The sequence below is a fragment of the Rhinopithecus bieti genome, unplaced genomic scaffold (assembly GCF_001698545.2).
Source record: "Rhinopithecus bieti isolate Rb0 unplaced genomic scaffold, ASM169854v2 scaffold_11587, whole genome shotgun sequence".
Lineage (NCBI taxonomy): Eukaryota > Metazoa > Chordata > Mammalia > Primates > Cercopithecidae > Rhinopithecus > Rhinopithecus bieti.
Genome location: NW_016806966.1, coordinates 1,769,488 through 1,775,887, shown reverse-complemented (window position 1 = coordinate 1,775,887; position 6,400 = coordinate 1,769,488). Strand labels below are relative to the sequence as shown.

The 6,400-nt window shown below is 40.8% G+C and overlaps 1 protein-coding gene across 4 annotated transcripts in view; it reads left to right on the top strand.

Moving 5' to 3' along the window:
* LYPD6 (LY6/PLAUR domain containing 6) overlaps positions 1 to 6,400 on the top strand; it is a 184,236-nt gene that overhangs the window by 36,564 nt on the left and 141,272 nt on the right. Inside the window, exon 1 of one of the 4 annotated variants that reach the window (XM_017879088.1) lies at positions 7 to 228. The exons of the other annotated variants lie outside the window; for them this stretch is intronic. The gene's annotated coding sequence lies outside the window, so the exon portion shown is untranslated. Of the gene's footprint in view, positions 1 to 6; positions 229 to 6,400 lie in introns of those variants that run through there. 4 annotated transcript variants of the gene reach the window in all.

Here is a 6,400-nt window from a genome sequence, read left to right as displayed (position 1 = left end):
GGCGGCGGCCAGTGCCCGGCGCGAGTGGGAGTGGCGCGCGCGCCCCCAGCCGCCCCCCGCCTCTCCCCGCCGCGCTCCTTCTTTCCCTCCTACTCGCTCCCTCCCTGAGCTCCCGGGCTCCGGCAGCGCGCTGGCGGGGCTCCGCATTGCACACTCTGGGGGCGCCGCAGTGTTCGTGGGATGGGGCAGCGGGCTGCAGCTGGCGGCCGGAATCCGCGCGCAGCCCGGGTGAGTAGAGGCGGGCTTCCCGGGAGAGCACAAAAGAACAGGGGGTTGGTGCCAGCGGCCCGGGCTTAGGCGGGGCCTGGCCAAGCCAGGGAGTGCGCTGAGTCGCTGGAACTACCCAGTGTTAGGGCAGCCCCCTGGGGTTAGAGGAACTGGGGTCCCGGCCTCTGGCGTTTTGCTCCGAGTGGGCAGAGAGCCCAGCGCGCAGCCTTAACGGGTCCAGAGGGGCGTGTGTACTCGTGTGTGTTGGACTGGCGCGCGGAGGGTGGAATGGAAAGGTCAGGAACTGCCAAGTTCAAGGCTGGAGGAACCTTTCCCAGGAGTAGTAATTCAGCATTTTCCCACGGCCCAGCATGCGTCCACCAGGAACTCCAGCTGAAGGGAGTTCCAGGGCGGCGGACTGGCAGCACCCCACATGTTGCTGCGGGGCGGGGGCAGTGGCGGTGGCCCTGCTGCGCTCACCTGGAGCTTCTGAGGGAGGTGCAGTGTGCTGGGGGTCCCTCCCCGCAGCTGCAAGACCACGCTAGGCCTTTCAGCCATTCACCCCGACGACCCGGGGAAGGGGCCATCCACCCACAGAGTTGGGATTTGGCCTGGGCTTGACTTGGCGACCTGTTTTTCTCTCTGGTAACAGCAGTTCGGTTGATTCACATTTGGCTAAGCGTTCAGTTACGACCTAAAGCTCGCTGTCTGACGGTGTGACTCACTCTGACCCCCACCATATCCTCACCATCTCTGCGGCTGCCCTCCAGTCCCCTCTCCGGCCGCGGTTATCTGCCCTGCTCCTCACTGCGAGGCTCAAAACTTGGTGTTTGAGCATGATTGCCTTCGGTGTGGTCCTTGGCATTTTCAAGTGTCACAATCACATCCCGTTTCCTAGAGGACTCCAAAGACTTGTTATAATGGGATGGGGGAGAGAATTGGGTGGGGGTTGGGGGGATGGAAGAGGGTCTTTGGTAGTGACTTGTTGGAAGAACAGCATTGACCTCCCAGAGCATATGACAAAAAGAATGTTAAGCTTCTTTCTCCGGTAACCTACCCAAGGTGTGACCTCCAAAATTCAATTTTCTTTGTGGGAGGCAAGGGAGTTTAGATTCTCCAGGGGGAAGCTTATTTCTTGTTAAATTGACTTGCGGTGACATACACTCTGTTCTGCTCTGCTCTGGCCAGACATTGCAGATGCCATGATATTATTAGAGCAATTCCCTTAAAGCCATTACATTTTCTTTCGAGTGAGAGGAACTTGACCTAGCTGTTTAAAATTTGGGATCTGCACCTTATTTCTCTAGAAGACATTAATGGTTACTGTATATGCCCTCACGTGTACCAAGTTTGCAAAAGATATTTGTGCAATCGCCCATGAAATGGCTTAATGCACATTTATGTTAAGCTCATTTAAATGTAAAACATCTATCTGTTTTCAGTTTTAGTTTCCACCTCGACCAAAGGCACCAGACTGAAACAGGACTTAAAAGAGGCTTAAATAGATGTTTATAGAACTCTCGTCCTGAGAGCTCACAGTAAGCTTGCTGAGCTTGTAGGCACACAAAGCTTGTTAAAAATTGTAAATTGGTTCCTTGGGTTAAAAATAATGGAAATGCTTCCAGACCAAATAAGACAGACAGTTGATGAAGCTACATTCTGAAACTGTTGACAGTCTTTGTAAGGTGAATGTTTATAGTACATAATGAATAAATTGGGCTGATTTTAGGCAAATAATATCAAGTAAAAAAACCATACCATGTGTTGTATCATACTGGATAGTTTATATGGCACATTGAAATCTGCTATTAAAGTGTCTGAGGAAATCATATCTTTATCATCCCCATTTCACAGATGAAACAACTGAGGCTTTCAAAGATTGACTTTTCCAAAATCAATAGAAGAGTTTAAAGTCAAGTGTTTTTCAAATTCTTTCCTCCCTCACCCCTCCCCTTCCTTCCTTCCTTTTTGGTGTTTACCTACTTCTGATTTCTGCACCTTTTTAGTGTTTAACCTGTAGCTTGAGGGACCATTATGAGTCATCCCCAAAAGGTTTTGCTGTCTGCTAAATATCACTTAGCTCCCACTAACGTGAAGGCTGATAAAGATTTAAGGTGAAAACTAAGAATGATTTTAGAGAGCTACCCTTTTCAAAGGGATACATTATTTTTGCTAATGAGTTGTTAAAGGTACATACAATCAAAACCTTACAGGACGATGTCCTAATGGTAATGTTTCAGAAACACCAAGTAACAGTAGGAGAGATGTGTGAGAAATAGGTAAGTCTCCTATTTTATAAACACACTCTTTGTAGGCTCTGTAGACAATTAACAATAGAAACAATAAATGAGTATCTCATTAGTGCTATTATTTTTAAAGAGAATTGACAAAATTGATGACTTAAATAAAATCAGAACTGCTCTGGAAACACGAAAAGCACCCAGTTATCGAAAATCCTGAAATCCTCATTGACTTGTGTACAAATGTAGCAGAAGACATTGGTTAAAGAGAAATCGTATTTTTACTTGCAAAGCTAGTGTTAAGAAGCATAAAGATATCTATCTGTTTATTTTTTAAGGGCTCATCATTTGCAAATCTTTTCTTGGAATATGATTGCTTACAGTATTGACTTGTGTCATTGCATAATATCTATTAATGGGATTAATTTCATTTGCAATAATGTGGTGAAGTGTTGAGCTTACTAGTAGTAAGTCTTGATTAAGTATGCGGGCTTTGGATTCAATTCTTGTCTTAACATATACTAACTGTGGAACTTCAAAAGATGATTGAACTTCTCTGTGCTTTGATTTTCTTATGTGTAACGCATGAATAATGCACCTACCTCATGCAGTTTTTAAAATTTATTCATGCAGCAAATATTTAGTGATTGCCTATTATGTACCAGCTCTGCTCTAGATGCTAGGGATACATGTGCAAACTCCTTGCCAGTGAAGTTTACCATCTGGTGCCTGACATCTAATGACACAATGCATTTAAAATGCTTGGGATGGGACCTGACACCTACCAAATGCCCCATTATTGTTAGCTGTTGGTATCATACATTCTTTCAGGAAATGTTCAGAGTGCCTACCAGATGTAACACAGATTGCAGCATGTAATGATGAATGATATGTATTTCAATTCAATTAAGTCTTCTAATGGAAGAGGGGACTCCAAAGAAAGACATCAAGAGTATAATCAGTCTCTAAAAAGGAATTCAATGCTGATATGTTAGGGAAGAAATGAAAAGAAATAATTTACCCGTAAGAAAGTGGGGAGCATATGAATTACCTTATAGGAACCCAAAAGTGGTAAGAAAAACAAGTCTTGTACCCAAGCTCTGTAAAACACTAAACACATAGGGAAAACACGCAGGGAAAGTAAAGAAAAGAAAAGGAAAGCTTACTTGGATACATATAATGAAAAAGGAAAACCTGAAGGGTCAGTTTATTAAATTGACCTTATGAAGGGCAACAGATCCCAGGCATACTAGAAATGGGGTAACCAAAAGTGAATTTGTTAAAAAAAAATCCTTGCAATGGATTTCCAAAACAATAATGAAAGTCCCTTAAATACTGTGAAATAAGGATTGTGGAACTACTCGTCTTTCATCATACCAAAGATGTACTGGGATATAAAAAGAGATAAAACAGAGTGTAAATGAATTCTTTGCTTCTGATTTTGCTGAGTAATATTCCTACACCCAGGCTTTCTCAAGCAATACATACATTGGAGGTAATAGATCAAGAAGTGGCAAGTGCTGAGGATATTCCAGACCTAATCAGCAGACTAGTTAGAGATAAATCGCCAAGACTAGATGGCCTTCACCTAGGTATATTGAAGAAGCCTGGTGTGTATGTGACGGCAATCTGGGGTATTGTTGGGGCATTGGCTGTTGTCTTTAGGGGATCCAGTCAGGGGAAGGGTTTCCAGAAGGACTGGGGGCCGAGAAACCAGGCCCGTGTCCCTGTGGATGATTGGGAGACGGATATTCAAAGTAAACACAGATTACAGCAAGTCACAATTTTTTTTTTTTTTTTTTTCTGAAGAAAAGAGGGATTGACGTATTAAAGAAGGAAAATACAGTCATGTGCCTCATAACAATGTTTGGCTCAAGAATGCACTGCTTATGTGATGGTGGTCCCAAACGAGTATAATGGAGCTGAAAAATTCCTATCACCTAGTGACATCTTAGCTGTGGTGATGTCGTGGCACAGCACATTACTCACCTGTGGTAATGCTTGTGTAAACACACTTACTGTGTTACCAGTGTTATAAGAGTATAGCACATACAATTATGTACAGTACGTAATCCTTGAGAATGATATTAAACACCTATGTTACTGGTTTATGTATTTACTGTTAATGTGATTTATCATTATCTTAGAGAGTACTCCTACTTATATTAAAAAAATAAAGTTAACTGTAAACAGCCTCAGGCAGGTCCTTCAGGAGGTATTCCAGAAGAGAGCATTGTTATCACAGGAGATGTCAGCTCCATGCATGTTATTGCCCCTGAAGACCTTCCAGTGGGACAAGTTGTGGTGGTGGAAGACAGTGATATTGATGATCCTGACCCTGTGTAGGCCCAGGCTAATGTGTGTGTTTATGTATTAGTTTTTAACAAAAAAGTTTAAAACATGTTTTTATTTAATAGAAAAAAAGCTTACAGAATAAGGATTTGAAGAAAATACATTTGTACCATGTGTTTGTGTTTTAAGCTTAAGTGTTATTTACAAAGGAATCAAAAAGTTAAAACATATAAAAGTTTGTAAAATAAAAAAGTTACGGTAAACGAAGGTTAATTTATCATTGAAGAAAGAAAAAATGTTAAAATGAATTTAGGGTAGCCTAAATGTAGTATTTATAAAATCTTTAGTAGTCTACAGTAATGTCCTCAGCCTTCACATTCACTTCCCATTCACTCACTTGCCACTCACTCACTCACCCAGTGCAACTTACTGTCCTGCAAGCTCCATTCATGGTAAGTGCCCTATATAGGTTTATCTTTTTTCTTTTATACCGTATTTTTATGGTACCTTTTCTTTGTTTAGATACACACATGCTTACTATTGTGTTACAGTTGCCTGTAGTATTTAATACAGTAACATACTGCACAGGTTTGTAACCTAGGAACAAAAGGCTGTACCATATAACCTAGGTGCGTAGTAGGCTTCAGACTTGTGTAAATATACTCTGTGATGTTCACACAGTGACAAAATCAGTTAATGATGGCTTTCTCAGAACATATCCCCATTGTTCAGTGATACATGACTATATGTTTGTTGCTAAGTGTTGCAGGAAATATATTTTAATGTTTCAGAAAGCCTAACCAAGTTTCCGATTCCAGTTCCCTCCTCATTCATGACCTTTTCTTATGAATGGGAAATTGGCTAAGGAAACAAGAAACAAAAAATGGAGATCAATAGGTATGTCTCTGAGTGGACAAATAGCCTCTTCCAAGAAGTGGTTTGGGGATGGTCTAATTTAACACTTTTATGAATGCTTACGGGTGATATGCAGTTCTTATGGTAAGAAAAAACCAAGCTGCTAAAGTTGAACTATAGAAATAACTTAAAAGACAATCTAAATAGGAAGAAAAATAATAGAAGATTAAAGTCAAAATGGAAGATTGAAGATAAGTGTACTTGGAAAAAGCAATCCCAAGAACATTTATAGGAGATAGTTTTAAATTCTGTTCCCATCAGCAGACAACATAGCTGGCTAATAGTCTCTCAGCTGTCTAAAAACATGTGTCCACCAAGTTAAAGTCAGTGTTAGAAAAAGGGTAGGATATAAAACTCTGTATTAATGTGGTGCTATTTTAAAAATATATATGGTTGAATAAGTTTATATAAATAAATCCTCTATGTGGAAGGAAATACATCAAAATATTAACGTGACTATCTCTAAGTATTATGGATTAGAAGTGATTTTTATTATCTTCTTTTACCTGTTTTCTCCAAATTTTCTACATTAAACACATATTATTATTATAAGACAAAACATTATGAAAATAAGATTTAGTGTTATAATCTCAGGATTCGTGTAGTCTTAATAGAAAGAAAGGCTCATTTGATGATCATTTCTTTGTCTTCTGAAAATCTGTAGCTGAAAATGTTGCCTTTTTCTCCCTTCTGAATTCCCCATGTGAAAAGGGCAGCACGTTGAAATAACTTTTTTTTTTTTTTTT